Source organism: Dermacentor albipictus, chromosome 4 (assembly GCF_038994185.2).
Source record: "Dermacentor albipictus isolate Rhodes 1998 colony chromosome 4, USDA_Dalb.pri_finalv2, whole genome shotgun sequence".
NCBI classification, from domain to species: Eukaryota; Metazoa; Arthropoda; class Arachnida; order Ixodida; family Ixodidae; genus Dermacentor; species Dermacentor albipictus.
The window spans coordinates 36,955,710-36,968,547 of NC_091824.1; positions in this window are offsets into that span (position 1 = coordinate 36,955,710).

Sequence of the window (12,838 nt, forward strand, 5' to 3'; positions counted from 1 at the left end):
TATGCTTCCGAAAGGAATTAACGAAGTGCGTCTCAGTGCCCAGAAAAACGTAGTCACAGTGGAAGTAACGACGCAGGTCACCCTAGAAAAATGGAAAACCGTGCGCATACTAGGCCACAAAAAAGTCCGGTCGTTCATCATGCATGGTGGTCGCACTAGGGCAGGTGTTATTTCCGATGTCGCGATTGACATTAGCGACGAAGAGCTACAAAGGCCTGTCCTCAACAGTGAAGATCATCGATTTACACCGCTTCGGTCGCTCGACGACCGTCAAGCTTCTTTTCGAGGGATGCACGCTACCTGATCATGTCAAAGTAGGATACCTGAGACACCCGGTGGGTCCTTATGTGCCCCGGCCCCTGCAATGTCACAAGTGCCTAAACCTAGGCCGCGTCAGCGTTGTACGTACAGGCCAGACGGTATGCCTCCGCTGTGCGGGCAGCCATGACGTATCTTCATGCACAATAAAAGATATGAAGTGCTCGAATTGCGATGAACCCCACGAGGCCAATTCCAGGGCCTAAACGGAAAAAGGAGATCAAAATACTGGACCAAATGAGCAAGACAAGTATGTCCCACAAGGAGGCAGCAGCGTCAGCGCAACACCAGAGGAGACGAACACGTCGTCAGCGTGGACAAGCTGTAGGTCCAAACGAGAGCTCCCTAACTCCAATTCCGCAGGTCCAGCAGAAGGTAGTTGAATCGGCACTGATAGTTCTCTCCAAACCATGTCTTCAAAAATTAAATTATGGGGTTTTACGTGCCAAAACCACTTTCTGATTATGAGGCACGCCGTAGTGGAAGACTCCGGAGATGTAGACCATCTGGGGTTCTTTAATGTGCACTTAAATCTAAGTACATGGGTGTTTTCGCCCCCATAAGTGCGGCTGCCGTGGACGGGATTCGATCCCGCGACCTCGTGCTCAGCAGCCCAACACCATAGACACTGAGCCCAAACCATTGCTTCAAGCCAGCCGCGAAAGCCTGGAATCGAATGTATGGCCACGCTTGCCGCCGCGCACATGGGCCTTAGACTGTCAGCGCGAGCAAGGACAGTGCACTCACATATCACCATCAGACTTGGTGATCGAAGCAATGCTTCGACAGATAATTGATGCCTTGCAGTTGCTACTGTCAGGCTTAAATACGCCAGCGGTGCTAACAGCAGCAAAAATCAATAAATCTAGAAGCAGTCTCCTAGCTACACTGCACTAACTTCTGCCCGCGAAGACGACTGTGCCGTGCTGTGAAGTGTACACGTACGCGTTACAAAGCAGTATGTTGTGCAGCCCTCATCATATTCACCATACCACCACCCTCCTTCCTCATCACATCCTATCTCTGTTATTTCCCCAAACCCCTCCCCCACGTGGAGTAGCAGGCTAGAGGTACTTCACTCAGGCCGACCTCTCCACCTTTCTTCCATTAAATATTATCTCTCTCTCTCTCTGTCTGGGCCCTGAGGCTAATGTAAGCAAATAAATAAATAAATAAATAAATAAATAAATAAATAAATAAATAAATAGTGCCGTCATTGCCTGACTCTGGCCTCCATGGAGCTTGAACTTTGAACAACACTTCCCGACCTCTGGGAATACAACTGTCTAAAAAAAATCAGTACTACAAATACTGTTAGTACTCCTGGTGTAAAAGCACTAGAAGTTCACTTGGGACGACGCTGCATGTACTACTTAAAGTACTATTATATGTCCGTCTATAAGCTCTGACAGTGTATCGCCAATATCGTTCGACACAGCAACAACGTGGCCCAACGCTGAGCCCATAGTGGCCCTGCTCTCCCTGCGGCGAGGGGTTTTCTTTCGACGTCCAGCAATTGTGAACTATCCGTCTGGACCTCTGTATGGCCTATAGGACCGACATACCCGGGAGAGAGGGCCCGTTGCGCTTTCTAGCAACAACAGCTGGCGGGCCCCACAGCATCTCTTCGCACAGGCGGTGCAGGGACTGACGCTCCGCGTTTCCGGCCTCGGAGCGCGGGCGCCAGACGTGGCCTTCGTCTCCGGTCGCTGTTCCTGGTCGCGAACTCCCGAGGTCGTCTGCCCGCGGCGACGCGCACAGGGCCGCGCTGTGTCAACACACTCGGGCCACGTAAAACAGAAGACGCCCTCCGCCACTGCGACGGCGGTTATTTTTGAGCCGGCGCACTTAGACACGTGTTCCTCCCTCTCGCGCGGTTTTGACTTATTTGCTTCCTTCCCGGCGCTCCTTTGGCGGGCGGTTACTATGCATTTGCGGTTGCTGCGCTTTATCGAGGCGCTGCTGAACGGGCGACTATAGCTGTCGTTCGCCGTACTTCCCGATGGCTTCGTGACGGTTGGCGCGAGCACGACAGGCGTCCTCGGCGCACGACGTGAAAGGTCATGCCGCGCCATCCGCGGTGAACCGCCGGTGTTTGGCCCCGATGACGGAAGTACCTAGGGAAAGAGAGGCGTTATGAGAGGTGGAAACCGGTCAACGTCGAGAGTAGAAAAAATTGGCAGAATTTTGTTTAAATTATGAAATAATGATTAATCTCTATACGCAATGTGTAGTATGCTCAGAACGCGATAGAGTGCGCGTGCCCTGCGCATTATTGTCCCCGAGAAAATTTTACATCATCTCGCACTGTTTGGATGAGCGGCATTTCTGCTAGGCGCTTCCGACAAAGACAGTGGGGGAGCTGCTATACGTCACTACAGACATGGATTGAACTATACAAAGAAAGTTAAAAAAAACATTGAAAAATATTCACTTCTAGGATTTTACGCGCCAGAACGGGGATCTAATCTTGAGGCACGCCGTAGCGGGCCACTCCGTATTAATTACGACCACCTGGAGTTATCTAACGTGCACTCAACGCACACTACACGGGCGTTCTTGCATTTCGCTCCCATCGAAATGCAGCCGCCGCGGCCGGGAGTGGATCCCGCGTCCTCGGGGTTAGCAGCGCAACGCTATAGCGGCTGAAAGAAGCTTTGTCCTAAACAATAAACCTAAGAGTGGTTAACAAGGTTTGTTTCACTGAAGCTCACACATCGAAGTCGGGTATAACACCGTTTCATTCCTAAAGTGATGCCTCTGATACATAAGAACGGGCACCATGGGAAGGGAAGCGCAGTCGAGGACGTCAGAGAATTAGATAGCGGGATGACATTAGGGAGTTTGCAGGCGTTTAATGCAATCGGCTGACGCAAGGCACGTAATTGGAGATCACAGGGAGAGGCCTTCGTACTGCAGTGGACATAGATACACTGATGATGGTGGTGTTAACTATACGAATACATATTCGGACAAGACTGCCTGAATAATACGTATGGCGTGGGTTTCTTTCCGCCTCTACCGCATAGATTCTAAATTATTTTTTTTGTCACTGAAAAACCGCACGTACCCAGCGTCACGTACCCAGTCACCCAAGTTGGTGAGACGATTGGTTTCGGACCCAGTTCCCTCAGCAGCGCAGGTCATTCCTCTACCCATTATGTCATGAGCTACCCCGTGACCTATGTTGGCGGGAAAGCAGCTAGTTATAAACAGACAGGCAGACAGACACCGGAAAGTACATATAGTATCCTAAAAAATTCTAATCGTACCATGCCATCACATGTTAATAGATAACGAAATATTTACAGGTATTTTTCTAGTGTCGATTTCCGAGCCATGACCTCAAGCGGGAAGGTTGAGAGCCCTCGCTGTTCAGTGGGCGCACAAATTAACAGAACACAAGAACAAACCTTTCCTGTTCCTTTCTCTGTGTCCTCCTTATGTTCTTTTTCTGGTTTCATTCCTTCCTGCTGCCGTTCTACTACGTAATATCATGTACCAACTCGTCCAGCAGGCTACTCTTATGAACATGGAGGCTGACGCAGCAAGCCATCACTAGTGTCCTCGCACGCACCAGGAACACTAGCCTTAACTACAGGCCCAAGCAAGGCCGCCTCCACATGCCCCACCAACCGCACAGCTTGGACCCCCTCTTGCCTTCTTGCCTTCCGTGTTACAGTGCTTGCTACGAAAATTGCTAGAGTGAATGCTGGGTGTTCAGCTATAGGGGGGAATGGTGGGTAGTAGATGGGTTTCTAAGCTTCGTGCATGCGGCTCTAGAATGTCCTTGCGGCGTTATTCATTCATTTTTGTCTTGCCTATGGGCGCCTGCTAAAGAACTGCAGATGGTGAAAATTAATACGAAGCTTACCAGTACGACATCCTTCACAACTCACTGGACCATTTCGGGACGTTGTACCTCACGACGAGAAAATCACCCTTTACATTTATAAACTTCAAAAGAGTCATAGACACAACAGTCATGTATTTTATGCACACATGCGTGGTAATCATGGATAACTGATACGTTTATAACGCAGTATTTGTTGAATTTAGACATTTTGCAAGGTCAGAAAGCCGGGCGATGCCATCAGGACGATGTTTAGGCACATCCATGCATCATCCATCGCTCACAACGCTTGCTGAACCGGCAGATCCAGCACATAGACACCAGCGCGTTAGACTTCCATCTGGCAATTTCTGGCGGAAGCCCCATGCGTCGGCGCGGCCTGGAAAATTAGGTCGCTGGTTCCAAGCGCACGTGGTCGCTTACACAAATGAAATGAAGAAGCTGCCAGCTGTACCCGGTATCATGATCAAGCTGATGAGTCAGCCGCACCGTGCGTCTTCTGGCGAAGTCACGTGGAGTTGTCCCCGAGTGAGGGACGACCGGGGTGCAATGGGGGGTGCTCTCTCTGAAGCAACATTGTTGGCAGAGAAGACGGGCCGCTTTGCGTCGGCGCCCCGCGTACAGAAAGCGGAGCGCGACAAATAGACCCGGGGGGACGGACCCGGGCCGGCAGCGGCGGGGCACGAGCTCTTTCTTGTTACGCAAGCGCTGTTCCCTCGTCGTCGGCCGCAGATGAAGCGCGGCCCATCCTTCAACTCTTTGCCGCTCCGGCCGCCATTGCGACCACTTTCTTGGCTCTAATGCGGGCCTTTCACAATGTTCCCCTCCGAAATTAAGCTGCCAAGCGCGGCCGCGGTGAATCCCCCCGCTCGACTGCGCGTCCGGGTTTGAGCCCGAGACAGCGGGCGGGCCGCGGTGGTGCCCTACGCGCTCGCAGGAACACCTCGAGGCGTGTCGTCAAACTTCAGTTGCCGGTCGTGTAGTTTGTTCACCTCGAGTTCGGGGGTCGAAAAAATCGGTTGTGAAAGACGCTCCCCGTCTATAGCGAGGGTGTCCGTATATAACTGTAAGCGTTGTGTATGGAGGAAGAACCTTATTTCGAGAAGGCAGGCCGTTCGTTCGTTCAACTGAAAAGCACCGTGGAACACGGACAGTGGAATATCAGCAGCCCTGACATAGGTTAACTGGTAACTGAAGTGTCTGTTTGTTGAAAAGGAACGACCTCTACATAAAGGAGAAATTAGAAGGACATAGATATGATACCCAACCGGAATCACTGCAACACCGAGCAATTAAGCTCAACCTCGGTCGCAACCACTCTTTTGCGAATACATGCGGTGCAGAAAGTCGGGGTCCTTTCGCGTTTTTCAGTTTGCACTATGGACACGCATCAACTCTCCACCCGCCTGTGAAATCCTGCGAAAGCAACCCTTGCTTTCGTGCCTACGAGCGTGGGACAAGGAGGACGCGTTCCTGCATTTATACAGCTCCGAGATATGTTGTTCCGACATATGCCTCCAGTTACTGCGCTTCACTGCCATTCTATTTTCGGAATGGGAGAACGGTGCTCCAAACCATGAGAGCTTCGCTCTGGGTAAGTTCTGGCACTACACTGACGTTCATGTTTTTGCCGTCGATAAACAAGACTGACATAGAAGGCAACAGACAGGACAAGTGACGTATCCGGTCCTCTCTACCATACGGGGCGTCTTTCTTCTTCTTTTTTTTTACTATGATGAATATTTAAAAATCGACTCTGGCAGAGAGCGTAATTGCAGTCTTTGAGCTGAATTACTTGAAGCCGAGGACACTACTTGCTCGAGAAATCAAAATGCATAATGGAGAGAGAGAAGTGGTTCTTGTGGGGAAGGAGGAAAGGCTAGCACTATTTTCTGCAACCCATGCGGGAGCACGGCTCAGCGCCAGCAGGGTGGAGGAGATGGGATTAAAAGAGAGAGAGGGTAGGAGGGGGAAAGGTAGAGGGTCGTAGAGATGGAAGCAGTGTAAGTGGCGGATCAGGAAGCCCGAGGAGGTGGGATGGCCGTCAGGCCATCCGTCTTTGTAGAAATGTCCTATACTCTCGCCGAGAGCACCGACGAGTCGAGGCACTCGACGACACTTAGGAAGGCTGGTAGCTGATTACGACAGGGGAAGAGGATGTCTTCCTGTAGTGAACATGGGAGCCCCAGGCGAGAGAACTGCAGAAGTCGGCCCCGGTGCTGCAGGTGAGCAGGGAATGCCAGCAGAAGGTGCTGCAGAGTCTCTGGTTCACCACAGGAGGCACAGGCTGGCGAGGTGGCTTTCCCAAGGTGGTGCCGGCGGGCTGCTGTCCAGTAGCAGCCAACTCGCAGTCGGAGCAGCAACGAGGCGTTCCTTCGTGGGAGGCCGTGCTGTGGAAGAGGCCGTGGAGGCCGGCCCAGGGATACCCGTTTGTCCGGGTGGCAGGCAAGGATGTGCCGGCGCAGCCTGTCTCCCGAGAAGTCTGCGGCCGTTACAGCAGGGCCGAGGGGAATATGAACTAATTACCCTTTCATTCATTCCTTTACGGCACATATTGTAATTTACGAATTGCAATATGAATGCTTGTGGCAGGATGGTCTTTTTGTACAGCCCTATACCAAGATGACGCACGCGGATCAAAGACTGGTGCTCAAGAATTCATATTCTGAGGGGTGAGGAAATGTGATTGACGGGTTCCCCTATAGAATGTTTTGTTGCTTTTTGATGAAATAGCTTTGCAGCTCAAGCCTTGAAGAAGTGTTACCGCTGGCACCTGGCACGTTTGTCCCCGAAAATATAGCTTACAGTTAAAAACGAAAAAAAAAGAAAGTAGGGACAGGAAAGGAGTAGCGTTCAGTGTCATTTACTTATGACTACATTATTGCGACACGGGCTTGTTTGCGCACAGAGAAAAATGCGATATCAACCAAAAAAGAAATAACACACACAGCAGTGTATGTCCGCGCGATGCATTCACTGCAGGCAATTGCCACGGTATCCCTGAACCTCCTGAAAGAATGCTAGAGTCACAACGAAACACTTTCAAGTGAGGTAACAAAAAAATAAAAATAAACGCGAGAAACAAGACACGTGTCAAAAATAATTGTTTCGCTCTGTTTAGATTTTTATCCTTGATGAAGGTGCAAGCATGTTTGTTCACTGCCATGTTTATTTTTTTCATCGCCTTTTTCTCACTATTCTTTGTTTACAAGATGACTCGCTTGCAAGTTCGTCAGAGCCTCGTTTTTTACGTTCCATTTCGCTATCATGCGGCACATACAGTTTCGTTGTGTCTAATGCATTCTTTCAGATGACCTAATCAGATGACGCGGACTCTCAGAGAACGATACGCAGTGTTTCCGACATTGCGTATTCATTCCTCTGTCTACGGGTTTTCCGATATTTTTTTTTCAGGGTAAAGCACAGGCTGTATAAGCAGTTTACAGCATTACATTGTTTACTTTGCACTATACATTGTGAAATGGACCCTGTTACGGTGCGACAAGCTCAGCGGGAAATGAAGAAGCCTCTCAGGCCTTCACGTTGCGCATCAGAGACTCTACTGCGCTAATACTGTGACGTCATATTGCTTACGGATTATCGGTAGACAAACACATCGACTTCGTCACCCTCGCATGGTTGTCCGTGAACGTGTGCCGGTGACACACGGTCACTTTTGATCGTGATCAAGTCCGATCCGGATTGCGCTCGACGCAGGTCGAGCGCTGGCTAACCGCGCCACGGTCACTTTCGATCGCGATCTTGCTCGATCTGGTTCCAGACAACGCGATCCGTGCATCGCGATTGAACCCCTCGATCGCGATCGGTAGGCTGAAGACCAGGCAGGTCTGAGAGTCGCAGACCATCAGCAGACGATGGCAGGCTTACCCCCGATTTCGACAAACGAAATATTGTTTTCTTGAAAAGAGTTTTGTATTACAATTTGTACAACATGTTAAGACAAACTTGAAAAGTTCTTTAGACCCACTACAGTGCGCCAGCGCTCACCCATACTACAGATACCCAAACTCGATGCGGATCCTTGTTTTACCCTGTAGCAACGATCATTGTCGATCACGATCAAGAAAGTCGATCTGGATCGGTCCCGATCGCGATCAAAAGTGACCGTGTAACACCGGTGTTAGTTATTTAAGGGACACAAGAGGGAAGTTTGAGGTCATTTTATACTGATAACGCATCTTTTCAAAACTCAGTTCGTTGCGAATTTCGCGGCAATACGTTTATTTATAAAATCGAAAATGAAGGCCATGGTTGCGTTTCTTTTACTTAATTTGGCGCCAAAACCCTAGTGTCGGTATACGACAGTGAGATGTTCGGAGTTGAATATATATATATATATATATATATATATATATATATATATATATATATATATATATATATATATATATATATATTTTGAACTTTGGTCGTTGTGGCTCAGTGTTATTGAAACTCACTAAATTCATTCTTCGGCTCACTTAGAAAATAATTTAGGTACAGAGTACAATTTTTACTCCTTCCTCAGTATTTCCGACGTAATACTTTCAGATATCACTTACTTTCTTGTTTATCAGCTGTGAAAGTTCAGCGAATTCTGTATGATCTCTTGAGTTAGACACTTTCATGCTTTGTCGATTCTTTATTATGTTCTTTGTGCTTAGGAGAGCTCACATACTGGATGCCTTGATGTCTTACCTCCTGCTTCAATTGCTGCCTCGGAAGGATTAGTCTAGTTATGGTTTCATTTATCACCGCTATGTTACCTTTTCTTCCTGTTCTAAAGCTGCGTACTTGATTGCGAGAATCAGCCTGAATTTATGTGATTTTATCCTGACTGCATCTAGGTTGGCCTATTTCTTTATATTAACCTTGCACTTTTTCTCTTCAAATTGACAGCAGTCCTAGACTTCATTAATTTATGATAACTGCCTTTTATCCAACCTAATACTTCGACATCCTGCAATATGTTGGCATCGACTGATAGTATATGAAATCTATTTGATTTCCTGTTACTCCATTACGGCTTTTCCAGGTCTATTTCCTGTTACTGCGCTTCCCGAAGAAGGTATTCATTATGCGTAGCCTGTTCCTCTCCGCATATTCTACAATCTCTCCTCTAGTTCTCCTAGAATCGATACCGTAGTTTCCAATTGGCTGTTCGACGGCCTGCTTCTTTCTCACTTCTGCATTGAAGTCTCCCATGATTGTAGTATACTGAGTTTGCACCTTTCTCATTGCTAATTCAACGTCCTCATAAAACTGTTCAATTTCTTGATCATCATGAATGTAGGTTGGAGCGTAGGCTTGTAAACCTTTCATCTATAGCTCCCATTTAGCCTTATTACGACAAATGCTACCCTTTAGTTACTGCTGTGCAATTATTCAACGTTGCCCTCTGTGTCCTTTTATTTAGAAATCTCCTGCCGTATTTCGTCTTTTTTACAAGACCTGCACAACAGAGGACGTGGCCGTCAGTCGACACCGTACAAGCCTCACTAGTTCTTCTGACCTCACTAAGGCCTATTATATGCTAGGCAATGCCTGATAATTCCTCAAGGAGCCTTGCTAAGCTAGTTTCACTCGAGAAGGTTCGCGCGTTGATCGTTGCCACGTTCAGTTTAGCTTCAGTAGCGGCCTGTACACTTTTGAGATATCAGTTAACTTCACTCTCTTTCGCATCTCATTTCTCTCTCTCTCTCTCTCTCTTGAGATATCCATCCCGAAAATGTGCTAAAAGGATGCCTCCACATTCCGCTTAAGATCGTCGCGTAGTGTGAGAGCCACACTTATGAAAAAATAAATAACAAATTAACTGAGCGCCTATGAATTACGTAGCATATATTAAGGTAGAATATCTCGAAAGCGCTGTCAGTCTTACCATTTCAGTTAAAGAGGCATTACTTCACTAGTCCCCAGATTGAATTTTTCAAATACAGCACGTGTCCTATAAATTGAGTAATTAAGGGCTGATCAACCCTTGATCAGCACATTTTTGCAGCAGGGTTGATCAGCACATTTTTGCTAATTAGAGAAATTATTCTCGCAGCTTTTTTTCCTGCTAATGTCATCATCATCATAATCATCATCATCATCAGCCTGGTCACGCCCACTGCAGGGCAAAGGCCTCACCCGTACTTCTCCAACTACCCCGGTCATGTGCTAGCTGTGGCCATGTCGTCCCTGCAAACTTCTTAATCTCATCCGCCCACCTAACTTTCTGCCGCCCCCTGCTACGCTTCCCTTTTCTTGGGATCCAGTCCGTCACCCTTAATGACCATCGGTTATCTTCCCTCCTCATTACATTACCGACATAAGAGGCATTACGTAATTTTGAGTGACTCCGGCGCAGTCAGCTTCGTTGCTCGACCGTGGTCCAAATTCAGGCTCCGTAGCACGGCGGCGGCGTCACACCGGCTCACGTGCCGCGGGGCGACCGGCCAGTGGCGCCGATAGCGCGTTGCGAAACCGTGTCACGGGCCTCTCAGTCAGGGGCCGAAGTTTGTGACAACAGTGGGGCCTCGGGCCGTGGTGCTCGTGAGAGACAACAAAACAAGGTTCACACGCCCCGAGCGCGCGCGCGAACTTCGTGTGTTTTGAACACTCCCACCGAAAGCGCGCGCGAGATTGCGCGCGTTGGGCATCGCGGGGGCCTCCCCGAGATAGTAAGCCCGGCCGGCTGTCGCCCGAAACCAGTTTGAGATGCGCGGAAGATAAGTGACCGCTCTGCGCTGTTCCCACTGCCGCACAACGCAACGCAAAACACCTGCACTTGACGTCGGTAGAGACGCGTCGACGCCTGGTACTGCTCCTCTTAGAGCGGGCGCAGTGTGATGCGCTCATTAGAGAGTAGACAGGCTTAGTTGGGCGTACGCAGCATCTTTGCGGACGCAGCAAACCCCGCGGAGGCGTGAGTGCTCATGCGCAGTACGCAAGAGCACGCACGGTCTTTTGCGTGCGCCCGCAGGTTTTCAAAAGCGGCGCAGCGTGCGCTGCGGGCTCAAGTGGTCTTTGCGGTATGTTCTCGCGTGTTCTCGCGTATCCGCGAGAGCGCATTTTCTCGATATGGCTCTTCACCGCTCTTGCCGAAGATATTGATACGTGTATATTGAGTGTTTCTTGTGGCCGTCACGTGGGCGACCCGACGAAGACGACGAACGCTCCCTGGTTCTCGAGCTGCAGCCCTTACGAAAATGGGTGTTGAATTTCCATTGCCGATTAGTTGTACTATAATTGAGTCAAGTCAAAGTACATGGAATTTCAACACCAGTTGACTCACCACAACGAGAGTTCAACGGAATTTCCGTTGTGCACTGCCAATGATTTTTCCGTTGAATGCTTTCCAATTGATTTCCAATTGACCGGTACCATATGGTCGCTTTCAATCGTGATCTTGCTCCATTAGGATCAATAATACGCGCATCGCGTTCGAGCCTCTTTATCGCGATCATAGGCTGACTACCATTTGTTTGATACAGTGTCTCGATGCTTAGCCAAAGGTTAGTGTGGATCCAAGCACTATAAGTAGCATTGAATTTTTTTAGGACAATTGTTTACATACTGAAGACTACTGAAATCATAAATATAGAAATCAGAAAACAGAAAAAAAACAGAAAACTGAGAGAATGAAGGAATAGCATAATAGAGCGAATAATAATGAGGAGCAAGAATATGTCGAGAACAGTGTTATACAATCAGCTGATGATAACGGCCCTATTCACAATGACAAACGAAATATTTTCCTTTAAAAAATGTTTTATGTTGAAATTTTTACAGCACATTAGACAAATTTGACAAGTCCCTTGGACCTGGAACACCTGAAACTCCATGAGGATCACTTAATTGGACAGTGTTATCAGCTGTCACTGTCAATTGCAATCAAGAAATTTGATTCATATCAGGCTTGATTGCAATCGAAAGTGGCTCTGTGACACCAGGTATTAGATGGAATGACGAAAGCCAGGCGTTCTTCAGCTTGTGGCTGTTTGGGTTTGTTGTTCCACATGTTGACAAACTGAGCAGAGAAAACACAGACAGAAAGAATGATACGAATGCTTGTTTGTCATCTAGTTTCTTTTGTCTGTCCATGTTTTTCTGCTCTACATTTTCTCAACAGGCATCCATGTTTTCTTAATATTCCAGAGGTGTAAATTAGGATAGAGTACAGGCACACTACAACAAGGCAACAGCAACTATCTGCAAATTACTGACAACCATCGTGATTGTTGCCCGAGGATCAGCTAGGTCACACTCGTTACAGTATGAGTATGCATCCTATCCTAAAGGGAGTCAGGATAGCCGTCTGCTACAATATGAAAGAAAATGCACCTCTCACTCTATTGCACTGCTTGTTTCTTATTAAATGCAAGTGTCTATATGCAGATTTACAAGCACCCTGCTTGTATTGATACAAGTGCAATGCTGTTTAATGATGTTTGTTAGCATGCTGCAAGTGTACATTTGAATTACCCTAGCTATTTCACTAAGTGATTGTCGAATAAGAAACGTGTTTTTGCCCTCATAGGAAAAAGCTCATTTGAAATATGTCACACTGTTTGGACTTATAATATATTCCCCAATAGACCTATATTTTGCAAGTTAGATCTAGCATGCAAATGATGACTGCTGTTGGCCACACAGTGTTGCTGCACCAATTTTCAGATTTGC